Source organism: Rousettus aegyptiacus, unplaced genomic scaffold (assembly GCF_014176215.1).
Source record: "Rousettus aegyptiacus isolate mRouAeg1 unplaced genomic scaffold, mRouAeg1.p scaffold_m13_p_3, whole genome shotgun sequence".
NCBI classification, from domain to species: Eukaryota; Metazoa; Chordata; class Mammalia; order Chiroptera; family Pteropodidae; genus Rousettus; species Rousettus aegyptiacus.
In genome coordinates this window covers 4813424-4838151 of record NW_023416306.1, presented here as the reverse complement: position 1 = coordinate 4838151, position 24728 = coordinate 4813424, and the positions used below count along the sequence as shown (strand labels likewise).

At 41.7% G+C, this 24728-nt stretch overlaps 1 protein-coding gene and 3 pseudogenes across 14 annotated transcripts in view; 2 read left to right on the top strand and 2 right to left on the bottom strand.

The window, feature by feature from the left end:
* Positions 1-24728, bottom strand: part of FNBP1 (formin binding protein 1) — a 108716-nt gene that overhangs the window by 78802 nt on the left and 5186 nt on the right. The gene's annotated exons all lie outside the window — the stretch shown is intronic.
* Positions 6670-6791, top strand: LOC118600489 (annotated as a pseudogene).
* Positions 21158-21277, bottom strand: LOC118600846 (annotated as a pseudogene).
* Positions 22148-22265, top strand: LOC118600458 (annotated as a pseudogene).

The following is a 24728-nucleotide window of genomic DNA, read 5'->3' as shown; positions in this document are numbered from 1 at the left end:
TCCCTCCCCCAGCAAACAAGTTCAAGACCTACGCAAGGGCGGCAGGGAGAAAGGAGGAAACCACACTCTAACTACCAGGAGGAACTTTAAAGGCAAATGCAAAGACTAAGGAAGAGCAAAATGTGGAAGCTAAATTTTCAATGAAATGAAAAAGCCAGATTTGTAAAGTCTTATGTCTAAACTATAAGTCTTTCCAAGTATGTGTCTGTTGAGGGGGCGGGGGGCGAAAAATATTACAAAAATATCATAGGGAAAATAATTTTAAGCCCTGCCCCCTGAAACTTAGTTAATACCAGTGAAAAAGGTTTTCCAAACACTTAGCAACGAATTCATTTACAATTTTAAGAAGGTTAAGCAAACGCACAGGGGTTGTCCCTTTCTAAGACAAGGGGTCTCATGTCTCAACCCCACTGCCACAGTCGGGCATCTGACCCAAAGGACCCACATGAGAGATGAGTCCAGACCAATAAGAAACTCTCTGGGAACAGGTGCTGGAGCTAAGAAGTGAAAATCGTCCCTGCACATAGCAAGTTAGGGAAAACACACCAGTCTGCAGAGATGAAGCATAAAGCAGAGATGAAAGACATTGCAATGGCCATTCGAAACGGCTGGACCTGCGAGCTTTCTTTGTGAGACCGGCCTGTTCTTCCAATCCCCGGTTTTGTAAGATATCCCTTGGGACAGAACCTCCTGGCTAAGAATCCAGCCACAGCCTCCACCCACCCTGCCACTACTACAAGATCACTTTTCCCGTCTCCCTGCAGGTGGGACATGGGCATTTGGCATCGCCCCGGCTAACCAGATGCGTGGGATCTCTAAGGGTGGCTCCTGAAAACGGTCGCCCTCCTCGTCGTTACTTAACATGGTCATGGCTGCCCGTGACGCTCAGAATGGCAGAAACACAAGAAGGAAAACCGCCTGGCTCTGGAATGAAATCACTGAACTCGACAGCAATCCTGGAACCTCTCTGCCTCTGGACGCCTCGAAATGTCAGATACCTGTGTCCTCGTCATCTAAGACGCTTCCCTTTGGGGCTTCTGTTACTTTCGGTCTAACGCATACATCCCACCTCTCTCCAATAAGTCGCAGTCATGCAACCATTTCTTACTGAGCGCCGCCCGTGGGCCAGGCTCTGTGCGAGGCTCTGATGTTGCAGTAGAGAACAGTGGAGTTCTAATGGGGGTTCAAATAACGGGGTGGTGGGAGCGTATACCTAAGGGACCCGATTTCGATGTGGAGCTCGAGAAAGCCTCTCAGAGGGAGTGAGGTTTAAGCTGAAACAAGAAGGGTCTCTAACGGTCAGCAGGAGAATCAGGGAGAGAAGGTGGAGGGCAAGGAGGGCATTCTAGGCAGAAAGAGAGCACGTGCAAGGGCTCATGGGAAAAAATGCAGGAGGTGAAAGGAAATGAAAGAAACCCCTTGAACCTGGAGTGTGAAGGGAAAGAAAAAGATGGGGAGACGGGCAGGGGCCCGATGAGTCAGGGCCTCGGAGACCATCGCAGGATTTCCTAAGACTGGTGATTTCAGAGCTGGCGGTGTCTCCCAACTAAAACAAACCCTCTTTCTCTCTGAGGCTTCCTTTTGGCTCCTTTGTTTGTGCAATGAGTGTAAGCTATGGACTTGGAGGCTGGACACCTGGGTTCGAAATCTGAATCTAATAGTTATAAGTCATGTTATCTGGGGCTAGATTCTCTTGCTATTAAGCCTCAGCTTCCTCATCTCTAAAATGCAGAAATAGTCTCCCCCTACCCGATACAGGTTCTTCAACAAATCAAGCAACACAGAAAAGAAGAGCAGATAGCATAATGTATATAAAAATAAAAATGTACAGTTTTGTTATTTGCCCTGTTAATGTTGCGAAATGTAACTTTTTTCAGTTTTACATTCCAAAAACAGTTGATGTCTTGGAACTGACATTCTCAGAAGAGGAATTAAAATAAGAGACTAGCCTTTATGGGAAGGAATAATCAGATACAAAGATCGGCTATTCGAATAAATTCAGATAAATGCTAGAAAAAGAGCCTTTATGACCATCTTAATGCAGATCCACAGTCTGTAATTTGTAAATCCCAAATCAAAAAATTCCTAAAAACCTATTATAAATAGACTCGGGCGAGGTGACAAACTCGCCCAAGTCTATCATCTCTATTTAATAAAATATGTGTACGACCATCATGGAAAAGATGGTAAAACTTAATTTAAAAACACTGAAGGAAACCAGAGTAAATGGAGAGATACAAACCATGTTCATGGGTTGGAAGGCTACATACTGTTGAGTACAGTGTATCAGTTCTCCCCCAAATTATCAATGGAGTCGAAGCAGTTCCAATTAAAATGCCAGCGGGTTTTTGGGAAGACATAAATCAAAGATTTAAATGGAGTTGCAATCACTAGCCAAACTACTCTTGAAGAAGAACAAGGCAGGGGTCCTAGCCACACTGGACTCTGACTCATGATAAAGGTAACTAAGAGGTTGTGTAGCATTAGCCAGGGACAGAAAAATAGACAAATGCAAAGAGCAGAAAGGCCAGGAACAGGGCCCTGAAAAAAACGGACTCTCGGTCTAGAAATGAGCCAGCCGTATAGAAAATACATCCACTCTTACGGTCAGGACGTGAGGTCTGGAGCTAGGTGGACTGGCTCTTTGACATACTAGCTGTGTCACAGGGAGCAAGTTACTTAACCTCTCTGTGCTTTTGTTTCTTACGTAAAAAATGGGGATAAAAGCAGGATCGATTTGTAGGGTTACTGTGAGGATTCGATAACTTATCTTGCGCCTAGAACACTGCTCGGCGTCTAGTAAACTCTTGGTAAGTGCTAACGGGGTGACGACCATCATGACCGTCGCCACCACAGGCCAATGGGTGAAGAACGATCAGGACGCACTGGGATAATTGTATGTCACGGGATAAAATGAAATCGACCCTGTATTCCTTACGCTATACAACAACTAATTCCAGGAAGGTGAAAGACCTAAATGGAAAAAGCAAGACTATAAAACTGTCAGTCAGGAGACAACATGGCGGCAGAATATCGTTCTGCTCCTGAGATAGGAAAGAATTTTCGAAGACACAAAAAAGCACGCACCGTAAAGAAAAAACAAGCGATAGACTTGACTACATAAAAACTAAAAACTCTGTTCATGAAAAGATAGCACAAGGCAAGTAAAATGATAAAGGATAAACTGGGAGAAGGCATCGGTAACACAATTGATCGAAAAAGGATTAGCATCTCGAAAAGAGAAAGCATTCCTTCAAATCAATTTTCTCTTTCTTAGCTTTTCATAGAGGTATATTATAACATCGTATTAGTTCTAGGTGTACAACATACTTCAGTATTTGTATATATTGCAAAATGATCGCAATAAGTCTAATTAACATCCATCACCATACATAGTTACACACGGAAAAATTTTTTTCTTGCGATGAGGACTAAATCAATTTGTTTTAGATGGCGGAAAAACCCAACAGGAGCAGGGGCAAAAATAATAAGAATTTTAAGCATGAAATTATATTTAGCCTTATTAGTAATCGGGGAAGTGCACGGTAAAACTACAATGAGATACCATCTCACACCCACCAGCCTGGTAAATTTAAGGCCAGAGAACAAAAAATGGTAACAAGTATGTGTTGAGATGGAACCATTCACACCGGGGACCATGAATGAGGACAGGCATTGGTTTTGCCCAGTAAAGGTGGGCTGTGCCCCTGAGCAATCCAGCAATTCTCCCACTCAATAGACATCTTAAGGTCATGGGCACAGACAGTTAAACTCCTGCTCACGTGCACACGGACATGCACAGGACCGTCCACAGCCGCAAAATACCGGAAAGGACCCAACTGCCCACCTGATTCCATTTACATAGTCCAAAAACAAAACGGAACAATGGGTTATTTACCGATACCTTCTTAAGTGATGGAAAACTACAAAGAAACACCAAAGAATATTTTTTTATACAAAATTCTGGATAATACTCTATTAGGGTGGGGGAGTTTGGTGGTGGTGGGGGGTCTTGATCAGGAAGGAGCCATCGGGAGAAGAATGTTCTGTTTCTTTCCCTGGGTGGAAGGTACATGAGTGTTCATTTTACTGCTGCTTTTTGCACATATCAGTCTATACAGAGACATTTTTAAATGTGCTTTTGTAATATCTAATAATTAATATTTAATTAATTGTTAGTTTACATCTGGATTGATGGGAAAGCTTTCAGTATAAGAGAAACGGAAGGGTGCTTGAGCCTCTGCCAACTGGAGGTCAAACATGAAGATAAAACATTTTATGAAATAAAAGATGTCAATATAAAAATCTATGACACAAATATTGAACTATTACTTTTTCCTTGATTGATGTCCTTCTTGTTTTGTTCCCATTAAAAATAAAAAATGTTCCTCAATATGGAACGAGTATGAATTGAGTATTGATTGCAAAAAAGGCTTCACACTTGGGGGGAAAAAATGTTAAAAAAAAAAAAACTCCAGGACTATTATTGTCTAACAGCTGAAAGTATTTTTCACATATTACCACAGGAATATAATAGATAATTTCCCCCAGATAAAATGTTTACGAAAGTTAAGCAAACACAAAATATTATGCTAAGTAACATATGTTGCGCTTCTGCTCAAAGCCTAAATCACATGCATCCGTTCATTCATCCAACAATATTTTAGTGAGCACCTACTATGTGCTGAAATCAATGCTAGGGACTGAGAACACAGCAGCCGATAGGGGCCATCGATTCTCTAGCGTCATGGAGCTTACATATTAGCTATTTACTATGCAAAGGTAAAAAGACATTTCAGAAAGATTAATTTAGTTTACAGTCCCATGAAAACTACTAGGTTTCTCAATAGGGGCATCTTGAAGCCCATTGATACCTACTAGGAGGGATGACAGTCAACATATTTAATGACCCATTATCAACAGACTCCGTGTCCAGTCGAACAGGGCAGCTGTGCTGAGGCGGCATGGCTGAAATCCAGCCTTGCCTGTTGAATATTATCACAAAAGTAAAGAAAAAAAAAGGGAGAGAAAGAAAGGGGAGGGAAAGAAAGGAAAGGAAAGGGGGAGAGAAGGAAAGGAAAGGAAAGGAGGAAGGAAGGAAAAAAACAAAGAAACAAAAACGAAGAAAGAAACGAAGAAAATATGAAGGGGAAAATTTTGCTTATTTGTTAAGCAAACTGCTGTCTCATGCATTTCTTTGATTATTTGTGAAATTACCCTTTTTATACATGTTTATTCAGTACCCTTTGGAATTTCCTCTCACCATTATTCTCTTTTTAACATTTATTCATTTGTCTATTATAGACTTCGTACTTTTCTTACTGCTTTGCATAAGCTGCTCGTATGTTAAGGTTTAACTGTCATATTTGGTATAAGCATTTTGCCTAGTTTGATTTAAAATTTTACACACATATTTTGACATGCAGATATATAATGTCTGGTTATCTCAGCGGGCTAGAACTATGAAGGTTTTTTACACTATTTTGCATTTTACATTTCTGCATGCTCCAAAGTTTCTTCAGAAAGCATCGTTTATGATTATCAATACAGTACAATACTAATTTAATTTATGAGTTATCATTTTAAAGATACCTAAGGAAACATCTATTCCGGAAGTAACTTACATCTTCACCTTATTGTGTTACCATTTCCTTCCAGGCAGTAATTCATCATACGATTGCATAAATATGGCCATTGCATTCAAGTTTAATGTTTTTACTAAAAGTAAAAACGTCCCCACTGACATGTAACGTTACACAGAAGCCCAGGATTCGTTTTTGACTGTCTTTTCCCCTGAATTTCTAAATCTACTGCCAAGTACCGCTACCTTCACACTAATCTCTTTACCAAAGCTGCCCTGGACATGCTTATTACTAGTCCTAATACTAGTTATCTCTTTGGCTCAGCCTGGCCTCGTCTGTGTCTGACTCACTACATGCTGCACCATCGGCCAAGACTAAAATGGCACATACCACCTGGATGCCTTTCACACCCTTCGATCAGTAGTTGCTGAATGAATGAGTCAATGGAAGCGACTCCAATTCTCCTGCTATCGAATCCCTTCTGGCCCACGATGGGAGTTCAGTGCGTATACATAGTTTATTATCCTGGATTTCAGGGCGGCGTGTGCCAGGCTCTCTGCAACGCCCTGGGCGGCCACTGTGTACGGAAAGGTACCTTGCTCTCCTGGAGCTATGAACAGTGTTATTTATAAAGAACATGCAATAACATAAGATTTTACATATGTAAGATGATCATTTTTTTAAACCTCCACTCATACCATTAGAAACCCTCAAGTCCCTGAGATCGGGTGCAAAAAAAAAAAAAAGAAAAATTCTAGTACATGACTGCCTTCCCTAAGCTGTCGCCAAAGAATGTGAGTTGGCTGAGTGTTTAGACACCTATAATCCCTGCGCAAGTGTTTTCTTTTCATTAATTATACACGGGTAGTCAGTCCTCCTAGTAACAAAAAACTATTCGAGTTTTAAAAATAAACATGGATATTTCCCAAAAAACCTAACCATGTTTGGCTCTATTTTTGAGCGTCGTCATTATTTCCAGCTTCATCTGATTTCAATGTTCTGAGCACCTGTTTCTGTGTTACAAATTTCTGGTGGGTGAATGCTGATATAACCAACACACTAATACCACGCTTTCAAAACAAGCCGGGTCTGCGGCCACGCCACGCTGAACACGCCCGACCTCGTCTGATCTCGGAAGCTAAGCAGGCTCGGGCCTGGTTAGGACTTGGATGGGAGACCACCTAGGAAGAGGACCAGGTGCTGCGGGCCTAAAAAATGAAAAATAAATAAAAATAAAGCCGAATGTGTAAACGGTAAACACGCAGCACTGCTGGTCATGCCGTGTCCTGCTGCGGAGCAGGGGAGGGGTGTAAATTCTGCAGCACGAGGCACGAGTCTGGGCGCTTCGCCCCATTAGCAGTGTAAAGTCACTTCTGTTACTTCGCATGTAAGTGAAAATCATAACAGCACCTCACTTAAGGCCACGGAGCTCTGCACTTAAAAATGGTTAAAATGGGCAATTTTATAGTATGTATATTTGACCATAATAAAAAAAAAGTTTATGGAAAAAGAAGAAGAATATTAGAAGTCAGAAAAATCATACTAGACCAGACTACTCAGGGCCAGGCTGGCTATTGAAAAGAATTTGAGTGATTTGGGAAGCCACTGAAATAACCCCAAGAACAGTGAAATTGTACTGATATTGTTTACTGGCTCTCAGTATCCCTTTCACCCTAGGCTTGGAAGCCTTTTTAAAAACGACATTTCTCAGATGCTCTTGTAACTCTGGGATCTGGGTTCGAGTTTCATGAGTGAGAGACGGACTCCCGTGAGATCTGGAACGCAAAAATGAGGCAGTGAGAAAAAAATAGTCCCAACCTGCTAGAGCCGTCGGGACATAAAATGAGTTAATATAGTGTAAAGTACTTAAAACTGCTATCGCCAAAGAAGCTAAGTCATAGCTACTGACAAATTACACATCGTAGCAATAGCATCCCACGGATCGAATGGTTACCATCTGCGCCCTGAAAGACTAGGTAGGTAAAACCGTCTTCAACACTAGGTTCCATTCCCGCGTTCTGCACATCCGTGAGTCGTGGCGTGAGCTGGGAAGGAAGGCCTCACCGCGGGTGGTTACCACCAGGGCAAAAAGCCTAGTGTTCCAGGGACTGCGGACAGGCCACGGGAAACCCTTAATCCATCAGGAAGTGTCCAGACTTCAGGGGTTCTTCAAAGCATTATGCAAAGGCAAGGGTATTATTGGATTGAGAGCTGCTGACAATCAAGATAATCCACATGGTCAAGGTAACTGCCCCAGTATTTTTTTGGCAGAGGTGTTAATTTTTTTTTTTTTAGGCGTGGCAACCCTTGGTTGACCTCAGAGATTACAAGGGCCTTGTCAGTTTACGATGCCTTATTTTCTTTAATTTTTTACGCCTATAGCACCTGCTCTTCCAAGGTGGTCTCCCATACAAGTACTAATCAGACCCAACCCTGCTTAGCTTCCGAGGGGGTGTTCATGTTTTAACACCAACGTATCTTATTTTATTATCAATGTAAATGGAGATTGTTTTCTCCTTCGCCATTTTTCTTTTTTAACCCCAAATACAGATTTGGTAAGATTCATTTGAAACAGACCTCATCTATCCTGAGCCCTCCGTCTCTTGAGTATTCAGGTCACGGATCATCACAATAGTGGCTCCCAGGGCTAGCGATGGGTGGGCTGTGCTCTGAGCACTTTACATATTTCTTTTAATCCTCACCACCATCCTATGCGGCCAATGCTGCTAATATCTCCTTATGTGACATACGTAAAAACGAGGCACAGAAAGGTCAGAAGACTTGCCCGAAGTCCACAGGGCTCGTTCTGCATTGTCTTTGTGTCGTACACTCTCTAGGGTTTGCCAAATGGATCATGTCACGTCTCCCCCACGACAGGGTCACACGGAATCCTTTCACTGCCCTGAGAATCCTCTGAGCTCCTACTGTCCACGCCTCCTTCCCTCCTCAGCCCCGACCACCACTGTCCGCACTTTTGCTTTTCCCAGAATGTCATAGAGTTGGAATCGGATGATATGCATTTAAAGTTCCCTCTTGTCTTTTTGTGACTTGACGGCTCATTTCTCTTTATTGCTGAATACTATTCCACTGTCTGGAAGTACCACAGTTTGGGCATCCAATCGCCTACCGAAGGGCATCATCTTGCTTGTTTCTGAGTTTTGGCAATTACGCACAAAGTTGCTATGGACATCCGTATGCAGGCCTGCACTGATACTTTAACCTTCCAAAAAAGATTTTTAAAAAACTCCTGGGCTGGTTCTCTTTATTTAAAAAAGCAACATGGACAACCAAACAATTACAGCACTATTCAAAAAAGCACACTGACCCCACAGAAAAGCCCGGATTTCCTCGAATTAAGAAAACTTTCTCTTGGATGGTACTCTCAAGTATTTATAAGAAATACTAATGAGTAAAAAGGACATGGAGACTTGAAGAATTATGAATAATTGAATGTGTGGTCAACTGCAGACATGCTGTGCAATTTTTTTTTTTTTCCAGGCAGCATTTGTAAAGACAGCATAAACCAGCAAGACGATATCCAGCCGTCCAGGGACGCCTGCTGGAATTCTCAGCATTTTTCCGGCAGCCCATCACGTGGGCTCACGCCACGCACGTGTCTTTCTTGCGTGGCATTGATCAGAGTGTAAACCCACATTTCTCTGTGTAGTGATTGGATCAGAAGCTCTCTGAGAACAGACACTCCGTGTTTGTCCTCAGCCCTGTAATTCCCAGGACAGCATGAATATCTTGCTCAAAGTCCTGTTTTAATAATACCTAAAGAGCCAGTGTTAGTGAGGAATTTCTTAGACTTGAAAACATATTTCTATTTGGGAGAAAATTCAAATGACATCTTATACCTGGCTAATTAAAAATTATTGTAGGAAGACGAGAGAAAAGAACTGCTAAGGTCCACCGCCATTTTCACTATCTCTGGATTATAGCGTATAGAGCATACCTGGATTATTTTCAGCGCAGCCATACGGTTACTTAGCATTTACTAAAAAGTTAGAACATATGGATAAAGAAGATGTGCCACACACACACACGGAATATTATTGAGCCATGAGGAAGAAGGAAATCCCACCATTTGTGACAACATGGATGGACCTTGAGGGCGTTATGCTGCGTGAAATGAGTCAGACAGAGGAAGAAAATCCTGTGTGATCTCACTTCTCTGTGGAACCTGAAATAAAGCCAAGCTCAGAGAAACAGAGAGTAGAACGGTGGTCTCCAGGGGCCTGGAGGTAAGGGGTGGGGGATGGGGTGGGGAGGTGGTGGTCAAAGATAATTCCAGTCGGAAGACGAAGATGTCCTAGGAATCCAATGCATAGCATGGTGATTGTAGTTAATAATAGATTATATACTTGAAAGTTGCCAAGAGAGATCTTAAATGTTCTTGAACACAGAAAGGAAATGGTAATTACATGACATGATGAAGGGGTTAGCTAACACTACGGGCGGTGATCATTTTTCCATATATAAGTGTATCAAATCAACACGTTGTATACCTTAAACTTATACAATGTCATATGTCAATTTTATCTCAAAATTGTGGGAGGTGGGAGGATAAAATGTAGCTAAACTGTACTAGAAATTCTATGAGCCCCGAAAATTCCACCTCTGAAAATGTGAAGACTTAATTTCACACAAAAATCATCTTTTACTAGCTAGAAATAAATAGTAAAATAATACAAAACAAAACCAAACAAAAAACCCCGCAATCCAATTGTTATATTTTTTCCCCAGACACAAGCCAACATAAACCAGCCAAAATGATTTTTTGGATTAAACTGACAACCAGATTGCATTGGTTTCATAAAAAGTCTTTGTGGATTCAATAGGGATTTCCAATGAAAGATACATCCACGGAGCGATTTAAGAAAATATTTCAGAATTTCAATTTTGTAATTTGCTCTGATGTTTACAAAAATCAGTGAGCAAAGCTCCAAAACAGATTATCACGACTGCTCCATCTGGAGTCCAAATCTGCCACACAAATTCAAATTTGGCAATAATTAACTGGAAAGAAATAAACAATGCCACCCCAGCTTGTTTTGTCGTGTTTGTTTGTCAAGTGGTCCAATGCACGAAATGTTGACTTTATCTAATATAAACACCGTGGACTATTTTCACAGGACCCCCTGAGCTTAATGACAAAAACAAAAAAAAAAGCCTACCTAACTGGAAAGGAACCACTGCTATAAGTCCCCTGTATAGCTTGTTCTGATGATTTGCCTTCTATGTTTTAATCGCATTTCTCAATGAATACTAAGAGAAAAATTCGTGTCAGCTGTCAAACCCCTGGCATATGCAACACCAGTGACTCTTACCTAGAGGACGACGTGACATTCATTCATTTGCACATCAGCAACATCCATCAACACTGACTTCCTCATTCCATCAGGTTCTTTTAGAATTTCCCTCTGACTCTCCCTTGTGTTACACCTTGATTTTTCCCTTTTTTTGTTTACTAAGTGTTGTCTATTTGAGACCCATGGAATAAGAATGACTTTTAAACTACTGTTCCGTAACGTTTAAACCACCTCGCATTAACGTAAAACCAACAGGTACTCAGAATTCAGGAACGCCACCAAAAGTGACCCATGGGAAGAGAGAATTCGACATGCTTTCACCAGCTCGGCAGAGATACAGTCCAGCGCGAGCCTTACGTTTCTTGTCCTCTGCTCTGAATGCTGCAACAGATTCAGGGGAGGCTGGCACTCCAGAACTTTGAAAAGCTGCCATCTTCACAAGTGGCACAAGCTTTCAGCCCTCCGTCCCCACTGCAGGAGTGACAGAGAATATAAAATGCCGTGGGCGTCTGTGGATCTTGGATGTCAACGCACAGCCATACTTAGTCTTAACATCCTCCATTAGCGAGATCATTAAAATCACTATTAACCAGATACACATAGATTTCCATCTCTGTGTAAAGACAGACTTCTCCAAAACAGTGTCAAATTGCTGACCATTTTTTCCAAAGTACTTCTGATATACGATAACATAAAACTGGTCATTCAGAACAGACGGGCCTTTTAGGTAATGAAAAATTATGGCAGCGACTTTTAGAAATCTCACACCTATTAAACTTAAGAACAGCTGTCAAGTCTTTCATATTCATTCCCCCAGGCACCCAGCTCAGTGCCTTGCACAATACATGTTTGTGGAAGTGCTAACTTGAATAGTGTTTATAGTCGGGCTAACAACAGTGGCTCTAAAAACAAACCAGATAGTTATGTTCAGGCGCACGCTATAATTACAGTTAAAGGTGTAGAAAAGTCACCTTTGACCAGTCACAGAAGAGAACTCCACTCTCTTCTTCTTCAGCTCCTGTCTGTCTCCCACATGCTTGGAGAAAACAACTAGCCAACTTGACCGAAAGTCTCTAAATACTGGTTTCAGGAGTCAGCGCACCAACTGACTTGCTAGATAATTAATTTACAAAGAGAACAATTCCCAATTAATCCTTTGAGTCTGGTTCGATGTCATAGGTGTACTTTTAAATAGCGCCTAAGATACCTGCACACCTGTTTGGCAATAAGAGTATTTAGACGACCGTGAATGAGACTTCAAACATGACACAACCACCCTTTAATTACTTGGGAGACATTGTATAAAACCCTTCTGAGGAGTGAACAATCGATTGTTTCATACAGCGTTTACCATGGCTTTTAAATTTCCAGAGACCAAGGAGCTTCCCAGATTAGCCCTTGGCCATCCTCGCAATAACTAGGACCCCAGCATCAATCTGTTTAACTTTTTTCTTTTAAGTTGAGGTGAAATTTACATAACATCAAACTGACCACTTTAAAGAGAATAACTCAGTGGCATTTAGTACATTCACGATGTTGTACAATCACCCCTTCTATCTAGTTCCAAAATACTTTCATCACCCTCAAGTAAAAACTTACCCCTGCTAAACAGTTCCTCCCTACCCCACCTTCCCCCAGACCCTGGCAAACACACTAACCGGAGTCCGTCTCCATGGCTTTGCTCATTCTGGATATTTTACATAAACGGAACCACATAATACGGGACCTTTTGGGTCTGGCTTTTCTTCACTAGGCCTAAGGTTCATCCCAGTCGCAACGTGTGTCAGTACGTCACTCCTTTTTCATGGCTGAGTAATATTCCACTGTGTGGGGCGGACCACGTTTTGCTCATCCATTCATCTGGCAATGGAGGTGTGGGTTGTTTCCACCTTCGGGCTATTGTGAATAGTGTTGCTGTGAACATTCCTACAGAAATACCGACTTGAACACCTCCTTCAGTTCTTTCAAGCGCATACTTGGGAGTGGAGTTGCTGAATCACACGGCAATTCCATGCTTAATTTTTTGAGAAACCGCCAAACGGTTTTCCGCAACGGCTGTACCATTTTACATTGCCACCAGCAAATACAAGGGTTCCACTTTTTATTTTCCACTCTTTTTTTTTTTAATAGTCAACCTAGTGGGTGCGAAGCAGTACCTTACCGTGGTTTTGACTTGCATTTCCCAAATGACTAATGATATTCAGCATCTTTTCTTGTGCTTGTTGGCCACTTGTGAAAAAACAATCTCCTTTGATCCCCCATTTCCCCGACAATAAAAAAAAATTAATTTTAATCTTTACTATCATTTTCTTTAAAACTGACTCCTCTCTTCACCTTCGAAATCTATGTTCAGAAGTTACCGAAATTAGATTAAGAGCCTGAACTGGTGTGGTATCGAAGGACAAGCACCAAGGCTGGTTCCAGTTTGGCGACTGTCTGGTTTATTGAGCAGCTACTATATGCGAGGTAGTATTCTAGGTGCTGGTAAGACAGCACTGAACAAACAAAAAACCTTGTTCTCATGGAGTTTACTTCCCACAGAAAGTTTAATAAATGCTTCATCTATTAACCTGAAAAACAGACATAGTAAAAATGGGTAACTTGTAGTTTTCACAGAAACACTTTCAAATAAAAAACCCGTAAATAGGCGTTGCAGGGCTCTCGTGTACAGATATTAAATAACATTGAAAAACAATTTTACTTTTACTGTTAAAAGTACCACTTCATACACTAATCGGGCATATTTTACCCAATTACAACTAGGAAGTGCAGAAGTTTACTGCGCGTTTACAAAGCTTCGAATCCAAAAGTACACAAAAATACATTGTGTTGGAACATCCTCAAGAATAAAAACGTCCAATAGCAGCACTCTCATTTTCACACCAAGAATAATCTCAATTTGTAGAAATATAGCTGCTATTGTATATCCAGTTACATGGGATAGTTACAAACCATTGTTTGTAAAAGCAACATTTTATCTAAATCTGACCATTGTCTAACAAAACATTCTTGGAGATTAAGTTTACTCTAACTCCTCTTTCCTAAGTTATTTCTATACCAATACCTAGGATAAGGTCATTTGGCCTTAGACGTTCGGCATACTTATTTATTTAACCACATTCGTATCCTGCATCGCCACCTGACAGAAAACGAGTAGAGGACATACATAGTTTACAGAAGAGTAAACCGTTCTTAAATTTTGAAAGGACAAATGAAAATTAAAACTACACTTTTCACCTGACTGGCAAACAGCAGAACATCTGGCTGTACACACTGCTGGAGAGAATGCAGGACCACAAGACAAACTCAGACACGCGGCCGGTGACCGCACGGCTGCGAGACCTGCTCTGCGGGGTGGTTTGGCCATCACTGTCCAGGCTCTCGGTATGGAGCCTCCACATATCCTAACGCACGCGCAAAATAATATACGTGAGACTATTTGTCTGCACATTTGTAAGCGGCAAATATATTGAAAACAATCTAAATGACTACAACAAATTTCAACATGCCTGCAAAACAGAATTTTATGTAACTATTAAGAATTAATAGTTATGTTAAGAATGATGAAGCTAAGGGGGGAAAAAAAACCCCAAGATATTATAAGTGATCAAAGTAAGGTACCAAAACGTGTGAATATAACGCTACTACTTGTATGGGGGTGGGGGGCATTTCTTTATAAATGCTTGGTAGCTCTCTGGAAGAATCCACAAGAAACCAGTAACCGCAGGGAGGAAAATGAGGGATGGCTGGGCGCACCTGTAGCCCATTCGAAAATACACAACCAATAAGAAATGAATGGCGCTTTGACATCATGACTTACTCCCAGTTTGGCTTCGTTAACAGAGTTCTCTTCCATCATGGCTGGACTCTGCGCTCACTTACGTGTGTCACTGCGCGAAGCACGTGACGGAACTATACACACACGAGAAAGGCTGGCGGGAGGAGGGGAAGGGTCACAAAGCCACCTGGGGCAAGAGCATTCCTGGAGGATGAGGCTGGGACAAAGCTGTACAGGCCGGGAGGCATGAAGGATGAGAAGGCCAACAGGGCTGGGAGAGAGGGCCGGCCAGCAAGATAAAGCCTTGTCTAAATTTAGCCTTTACAGGGATATGACAAGTCCTCAGGTCTGAGCCTCGCCTGCTCCATGTGAGGTAACCCAGGTTCCTACGTGTTCTGACCCACAGCACCCCTTGGAGCTACCGACAAGATCCCAGGGATGGGTTATCTTTCTGACTTCCTTGTACATCAGTAAATCCTGTATTCCTGTTAGTCTTTCTCTTTTCTCCTTTTCTTTCTGTACTTTTATCTAACATGGGATTGTCTTATCCCTAGGACTGGCCCACAGTTCAAAAGACTATCAGGTAGATAGATAATGTATAAAACAGGTTAAAATCCTTTTAATTTTGTTCGAACCACCCTGGTCTCTGCTACACTGAAAAATCAAGATACATATAATCCTCAGCTTGGCCTAAATTTGCAATCATTGAACAGCCAGCCCCCAAGTAACTCCAAAGCACGTGATCGAGAGTTACTTATTTTTACTTACAAATATTAATTATTAGCTGCTTATTACCGACGAATATTACTTATTTCTAAACAGATCTTTTTACAGACTACCACACATGATGGCACCTAGCTGAACACTGATGGAGCCTTTCTTCTGCCCATTTTTGCAACCAACTTTTAAAGTTTTCGATCTTCTCTGTGGCTAAGCAGGGTTGGGCCTGGTTAGTGTTTGGATGGGAGACCACCTGGGAAGACCAGGTGCTGTAGGTGTCAAAACCAAAAAATAAAGGATCGTAAGCTGACGAGGTCCTTGCAATCTATGAGGTCAGCCAAGGGTTGCCTCATCTTTAAAAGAAAAAAAAAAAGGTAATGTTTTCCATCTTTTTTTAATGTAATTGAATGACAATTTATATATAGATCAGCTTGGAGTTGCGAGAAACAGTCTTCCTTATCCTAGCCAACTGCGTCCGACTTCTGTCAAGGCTTTTCTCATCTAAGCGGCTGTTCATTCCACTTTCTCCAACAATTACTGGGACTTCATAATCCAAAAGAAACCCAGAAAGTGAATAAGGAAGAAGCCATCACCCTGCATTCCATTTCCATCAGACAGTTGAAGATTTTTATCCAGAAATGAAGCGCTTGACTGCCTAATGTTTTCCTAGAGTGATATTTACCTCCCTTTCTTGTTGAACTACCGAAGGGACAAAATTAATTAAAAAATAAGCCTTTCAGGTTTCTTGGCCAAAAAGTTTTTGTTCAGCAAAACAGTCTTGGATGTTTTTTGCCTACAGAATCACACCCAAGACATTCAGTCCATGGACAGAGTGAGTGTCTGATGGCAGGAATGTGCCTCATGGTTCTATTTATGTACCACTTTTTGAATTGTTGAAACTTTTATAAACAATTAACGTTATTAACATTTCTCTGAGCTACAGTGTGGGAACTATACATGAAATGTCTAAATGGAGTTTGCAGCCTCGATAACCAACATTGACGTATTCCCCATTTATTATGAATCGGGACTCCTAGGACGGCCACTTCGGTGTGTCAGTCGATCCTGGCACTCAGATTACCCTGCACCACTTGAGTAGAAGGGAGCTGAGGTCACGCGGGCTAGTTCACGCCCAATTCATCGGTCACGTCCGCAGCGCCCCTAACAAAGAAGGGCTCATTTGGTTTCTTCTCAAGATGGAATTCAGGACATGAGCGAAATATCAGCCACAACCAGCCACATGGGAAGATGAATAATGACGGCCGATGTGCATCTAGCTCATTGCGTCAGACACGCACTGCTCTAAGCATTCATTAACTCATTTACTATTCTCAATAACCCCGTAATGAAGCCACTATTATTATCCCCATTTCATAGATGAAGGGACTGAGGTTAGAAGACTTGCCCCCAATTACTCGGCTAGTTCGTTTCAGGCTGTGAACCAAGCAGTCCGGCTCCAGACTCTTGAATGGGATGATATACTGACTAAATCGTAGACATATTATAAAAATAAAATAAAAGGATTTTCAAATAAGCAGCCATTGGAGACAATCTAGCCCAAGGGCTTCGTTCACAGGGCGAGGACGGAGAGAGCGAATGCGTAGTAGAGAGACAACTAGATATACATGCTTAGCGTTAATCGGGCAGATTCATTGCCCCCAGAATATGGATTGCATTTCACAATTAAAGCTAGAAAAAATCTCGCATTTTATTTGGTATGTCTCAAACAACACTTCTGAAGCGAATCAGCATGGCTTACATTTCAAAGAAGAGGAGATCAATTCTAGGGGAAAACACTGGCCAAAGCATTTCTTCCGAAAGGGAATTACAATGACATGTCCTCTTCTGTGGGTCAAAGACTATTATGACAATAATGTAAAAACCCTTGAGATTTTATACAGAATCCCCATAGTCAAGGTATATGATCTTGTGATGAGAACCATAAAATACACGTAGTTTAAGGAGTTCGTTTTTTCCTATACGTCTTCATGGCAGAGCTTCTCAGTGTCCTAGTCCACCATCTTTGGAGAAAATAAGTATAAAAACTTCTTGAATGTTCCTCAACTTTCCAATTGCATACTCTAAGGGATCGCTTCGAAGAGAAAGGGATCTTATTTTATTTTCGGCCTAGAATAAAAGGATTCGTATAGTGCTATTCTTTAATGACCGAATAGGGGTAGTGTTATGCCTATCTCCTATGACATCCAAGGCTGTTGTCCCGGTTATTACTGTCTGACCAATCACCCCCAAAGCTCACTGGGAAAGAACCACTGTATCATGGGTCAGCAATCTGACACACACAACATGTCTCGGCCCCACCTGGAAAGGCTTAAAGGCTGTGGGGGACTGCAGGGAGCTAGAATCATCTGGAAGCCTTTCAGTCATATGGCTGGCAGCTGATTATGACTGTTAGCCAGGCCCTCAATCAGGCGACTGTCGGCTGGAACGGCTACAGTTGGCTTGTCTGGATGGTCTATGTGGGCTGCTTGGGCTTCCAAACACTATGGCGCTGGGTTCTACGAGTCAGCACCCCAAAACAGCAGGGTGCGTGCCATAGTTACTGTCCCGCCTTGGAAATCCTAGGGTGCTGCTTAACTGCATTCTGTTCGTCCAAGCAGTCACGGAGATCTGCTGAGGTTCAAGGGGAAGAAACAGAAGCCCTCCCTCTTCCAGCCCCCAGTGGGAGGAGTGGGAGGCGTCTCGAGGTCACGTTGAAAGAGCATGCGGAATAGGAGAAATGGTTGAGGCCGTTTTCTGCAAAATAGAGTCTGTCACACACATGGAGTCCCCGCTCCCCCCACATCTGATGTATCTGGCGATCTAGTACTACCAATTTTAAGCTATCTCACAGAAATATAAAGAAAAAATTAAACACTATCGGATACGACAGAGATCTCAGTCAACGGCAGGAATTGAACGATTCTAAAATTCTTTATTAATTTCCAAATGTCAGAACAGGCACACAGGCAGTTTTCAAAGAAGCAGATTAGAAACTATTTGACCATGTGCAAAAAAACTATTAAATCACGCATGTGTGACATTAATTTCTGATTGTTACCAAAAACCAAATGCCCATCCATGGCCCATTGATTTTTTTTTTTCATTTATGAATTGGCACATTAGTTTTACTTCTAAGCATTTCGAAGCTTCGAGATCTGTTTACTATGCTCTTAGAACAATTTACAAAACCAATCAATTCTTAATAGTTTACACCACTGCCAATCTAAAACGGCTTTCACATAGTGATTCTCAGTAAGGTAAATAGTTCAGCAGAGAGCACACAGCCACTGTCCAAAAGGGCAACATGTGACAGTTTCACTAACTGACAAGAGTTCTAAAGTTAAATAAGAGTGCTCGAAGGAATATCACCATACCAAGAGCTTAGAATTTTGCCCTTTTAATTCTAGCTTTTCTGATTACCCGAACTTACATGGGGCGATCAAACTCGAACAGACCCAAACAGCTTGGACCTGTTCTTGGGGCTCCAGCTGCATATACTTAACTACTAAATATTAGATACTTAGATGTCTACTCGGCATCTTGCAAAATATCCAGGCTTATACTTCACTTCTCATCATCAACCCTAAGCCTTCAGTTCTCAGTCTCAGGTGATGTTTGTGAATGGCTGGCAAAATAAAGGAGCAGCTCCAAAATATTCCTGGATTCTAAATTTGTTCTAAAGAATAAAAATGAGCAAAAATTAAGAATGCATGAGAAACGACCAATGTGTTAGGCAATGTTCACTTAAGCCACATGAGAATTACCTTGGAGAGCTTTAAAAATTACAGATGGTCAGACTTGCGAGTTTGGGAAAGGCTGGAAGTGAAGTGAAAGCCGCCCAACATCCCATCTGGGTACCTGCATATAATCTCAGGAATGCAAGAATAGAGATAGAATTAAACAGAGATTGAATAGAACTAGAATGAAAAAGGTCTAAACATAACTAATTCCCCTATCACTTGTCTAAAGAATGACTAGGTTAGGAATGATCTACATAGCACCTATAAAATAGAGTCTATTCTAGCCTTAATATAGATCTATCCCTCTGGAAGTGACGGATGCCGTGGGCTTCCATGGCTCAGTGTCACAAGCCATTAAATTCATACAATCCATTTTGATTTCATGCTCTCCAAGAAACTTTGCACAGAATTTAGCTTTCCGCATAGATTAGCCTACAGGGAGAAAATGTGCAGATCGGCGACTATGAAGAGCTCGTCTCCTTATGGAAATAGTTCTCATTATAAATTTAAAATCTGCCTTCTGGTTCGTTCATCAGTCTGGGGAATTTGGTTAGTGTGAGTCGCCTCCAGGCATACTGAAAATACCCAGGCTGTTAGCTTTAAAGAGCTGAGGTGCAGACCTTGGTGAATCTACCAAAGTTGTGTCACCTGAGCCGAAACAAAGAGAGGGCAAGAAAGAAGTGACTGTAGATTTTGGTTCTGTGTCCAACTGCTGAAAAAAAGAAGGACCTAAAGCTGATAGGCTATTTAATCCACAAGCCAAAGCCATGAATTGGCCTCGGCCTCCCAATCCCCTGGCTCACCACTCACTGCTGAGTCTTCTTTAGGCATGTGAGGCTCTCTAGCTGTTCACTTGAACCAAATTCCACTCATGTAAAAATGTTGGAGCAGCGGGGGAGGAGGGTGCTCTCTACTCAGCCCACGGGGTTAATCCAATCAGCCAAGCACGACAGCCCAGCAAGGAGATGGAACACTGGCCCACAGCCATCTGCTTCCAGCAGCTCAAGGGTATCTTGCACGCCCTCAGGGTGAGGCCACAGTCCCCGCATGGCTTTCAGCTGGTCTACCTCTTCAGGCTCCTCTTTAGGCGCTGCTCAGTCTCCCGCCCTGTATCCTCTTACAGCTCTGGGCTTTTGGACTCAGCATTTACTCCCTCTTCCTAGAGGGCTCTGTCAGGTGACTCTCCCAACCTCACATCCCCCGCCACCTGTATGACTTACTGGGCAGTCAGGATTCCACAGCGTTGCCACTTCAGTCCAAATGAATGCATTTTTCCACATAGTCACCCTACCTTGATCTTTGTCACACTGTTTATTAATTTCTTGCCCACATTTCTGAGCCCCGACTAGACCTGTAAGCTACTTGAGGACAAGGACCATGTGTTGGCACTTAGTAGATGCTCCAGAAATAGACACTGTGCACAATATATAGAAGTCTCAATTATACTCATGTCTGCATCTCTTGAGTGATATAACTTTAACTTTTCATTTGGTTTCTTCTTTTGTATACTAAAATCAAAATTATTTGCCACCAACATCACCGATCCGCTTGCCGAAATCGGTAATGAAAACTGAGAATTAATTTATCCTAGGGTGACAGGGATACACCTCAGTATCCTTTGAAAATTGAACAATGTAAAAAGATAACTTATTGTTAAAAATAAGTAAAATTTTAATTTAAAAATTCAGTGTCATAGTGAAAAATATATTTTACATACACGTATACACTCATGAAATTTAAATTTCTTTGTCCAAACATTGACAAGTATTTCCATACGTATATATCGATCCTAATGCAAATATTTTTAAACTTTTTAGTTTCCTTTGCTAAAGAAGAATCCATCTTGAATTAAACTAATATGTAGAATAACCCGTTACATGTTTTAGGCAGCAAATATCCAGTTTTTGGAGGGGAAATAATATGATTTGAATAGAACTTTTTTTTTTAGGCGATGCAACCCTTAGTTGCCTCACAGATTGCAAGGACCTTGCCAGCTTACAATCCCTTATTTTTTTATTTTTTTTATGCCTACAGCATCCGGTCTTCCTAGGTGGTCTCCCATCCAAGTACTAACCAGGCCCAACCCTGCTCAGCTTCCGAGATCAGACGGGAAGAGGGCTTGTTCAGGGTGGCATGACCAAAGACTGAGCATAACTTTTTTAAAAAGTGGTAATAATAGTCAAAGAGAACTACTTATTCCTGAAGAATAACATTAAAATTATATTTTATGCAAACCCAAGCATATTGCTAAAAATTAGTATGATTAGTGTTTTGCAATGTATTTTATTTTATTTTATTTTTTAAAGGATCTCGAATCCAGAGTTCCTTTCCAAAGCAAAGATTTCCAGGCATTTTCCTACTATTAGGTTATTTCATTTTATTAACACGTAAACAGAATTTTCAATCAAAGAACAAAGACTTCACTGTGGAAACTAAAAGGCTAAGACAGTGAATTGCTCATTTTTCACGAGTCCTGCTCGCAGCAGACTTCTGCAATTTGCTCCCGAGGAACAGGGTTTTTTCCCTTTAATCCTCCCCATGACTAGACTCATTTGTACCGACCCATCGCCTCATCCTACGGTCTCAAGGCACTTTGCAAATAAGCACTTATCTTTCTGCCTCTGGTGAAGAGGAAGGCACGCATCCGCGCACCACTTTACAGGTCGGCAAAATGAGGAAGAGGTGTGAGGCCCTGCTCAGCACAAACGAATGTTAGATCAGGCAAGTAGAGGGGCGGGGCTGAGCCCTCCTGGGTCTCACTCACGGGGGACCACCCATGCCATTTCTCCCAAGAACCCATCAGGTGTTTTAATGCACGTCAGCAACACACTCTCAGCTTTGGTACAAGTCTGAGCGGGAAGAGCTTCCATTCTTCCACTGGAGAGAGGAGGGGAGAAGTCTAGTTTCATATTCCTCAAGAACCAAAACTTAGGAAGGCCTGCATATGGCAGCCTGAGCACCCGCAAAGTGGTCAATAGCAACATCTTCTTTCTTCTCAATTTAATTTAAAAATACTTTTCAGGCCATGTCACCCTGAACAAGCCGGATCCCTTCTGATCTCGGAAGCTAAGCAGGGTCGGGCCCGGTTAGTACTTGGATGGGAGACCACCTAGGAAGACCCGGTGCTGTAGGCACAATAAATTAAAAACAAAAACAAAAAAACTTTTCACCAAGACATGCTTTTGCTAGACATGGAATCAGAAATGGGATACCACTTACTATGTAACACTTTGATTTCTTTAAATTAGGAAAGAAAAAAAACACCTTTGATTTAAAAGGATGAGTGATCACTAGACACACACGGAACACCTACTAGAATACAAGCTTCATTCATAATAGTTTCTGCTGTGTCTGCGGCCCTTGGCGCCGTGAGTCACTGATTCTCAATGAGTCTCACTATGAGGAATATCAAACGTTTGGCCTGCATGGGTGAGGGGAAACGAGTAAGTGATGGGGAGAGAAGGGATTGCGAGCTACAAAGACAGAAGATGCCGTTTGAAACAAACTCCATTTGTTTAGTGTCGGGGGTGGGGGGGAAACTATATTTAAATTCTAGCACTAGCACCCACTGTTCTGGTGAGTCTGGTAAGTAACTTCAGCTCTCTGAGACTCATCTATGGATTAAACTCACAGGGTCCTTGTCAGGTTAGGAAAGGATGCATTTAAGTTCCCCAATAAAGGTGCATCAGGCACTTAACAAGTTGGTTCTCTCCTGTTTTCATATTTTAAAAGATGGGGGGAGAGTTTCGATTCCACACATGCTTCTCCAGGAAAACGGGGTAGCAGAGTCGCATTTCAATGTGAGGCGGAGAAGCCCGTGGGCTCTAAATTAAAACCATGTGGGGGCAAACACGAACCAAGAATGTCCAAACACTGGTGATCTGGAAGCCGGGAGGTGAGGACAGAGGGGCTCATGATTTTATTTTTTCTAAGTATGTTGGGAAATTTTCTATAATAAAAGATTGAAATAATAATAATAATTTTTGAATGTACTAACTTTAAAAAGATGAGGAGGCAGGCTTGAGAGTCACCAAAATCTGAGACTGAATCTTTACTTTCTACTCTGTGAACTTGGGCAAGTTATTTTACCCTTCTGAGCTTCAATTTCCTCTCTTATAAAAGGAATGTGGTTAGCAGACAGCCTCCTTTAGGATCTGCCTCATCTTTCGAGCCAAGGTCATGGTCTTCTTGTAGCAGCCCCCCACCAAGTACTGAGCAAGACGGTGGCCAATGTCACACACTCCTTGACTAGTGAATGAGCAAGGCAGAGGTACAAAGTCCAACATGAGACTCCTTGAAAGGTAATCGTTGCTCTGGGGCTCCTTGCTGGTCTGGTGGAGACTGTCAGGCTGCACTGTGGTCTGACGACTCCGTAGGCCTAACCTCATTTACTTCCTTTTCTATTCGCAGGTGTTATGTGTCAATCAAACTGAGCGCTCCTAACTCCATCTTTGAATCTTCTTCTCCGATGCTGGCGGTGAGTGGTACTTACCTCACTGGATCCTTGTGAAGACTAAATAAGATGATGGATGGGATAACTTTGCACAGCACCTGGGACATGATGAGCTTGATAACCAGCAATGTCCATGACAGTTATTCGACAGTGTTTCAGGCAACAGGGCACGGTGCACATGAAAATATTACAAAAACTATAGAGTTTACGTAATTATAAGCTATTTCTATTTTTACAACCCATAAAGAGAGTTGGAAAGTATAAGGTAGAAAGGAAACTGCTCCTGCTGGACCGTACTCACTAAAACCACAGATATTAGTCTAAGAACTAATTCTTATTTAAAAATAAAACTCATTCTAATTACTTGAATGATAATGCTCTAAATTATAGTTTAAAAGTTAACAGGAATTATAACTTTTGCTATAAGAAACTAGAAGTTTTATCTTTTTTGTTGTTGGTGGTGGTGGCAGTTCAAATCTGTTCCTAGCATTAAACCACGGAGGCTATTAAACTTTACATAAATTTAGCAGAGAATTTACAAATCAGATGAGGTTAACGAGTTAAAAGTTGGTCCCAACTGGAAGACTATAATCAATTACTACTAAAAACTCATACACTTTTAATTTACTCTGTAATATACATATTTAGCCCTTTATGATTTTTAAAGTTTTTAACTGGACACATCGCTAGGCTCAAGTGACTGTGAGTAAACACTACTGAAACAAATATTTCATTATAAACACTAATTCCAGATGACTGCACACCCACAGTCTAAAGTCTAATTAGATTAATTTCCCAGGGCATGCAAGTAGTCTTGGGAGCTTGCGATTTTTAAGTGTCAAAATAAAGCCTTATTTTTAAATGTGGGTGGCGTTGACAAAACGAGTGTGAGTAATACTTGCAGGAAACACAGTGTTAGCTTTAGCTGGGAAGTGGGTGACACTTGACTAGTCCTTCAAAGCAGCGCCTTCCAGGTCACACGAACGTAAAGCAAGGGCTCTAATGTGGTCACACAGGGAACACGGACACTTACAGAACTCCCTTACGGAGCTTGAAATACAGTTTTGCCTACCACAGACGCCGCGGACGCAAACGTTCAGCATTAGACCCGACTTATAAAGTGAAGGCGACGAGCTAATATGT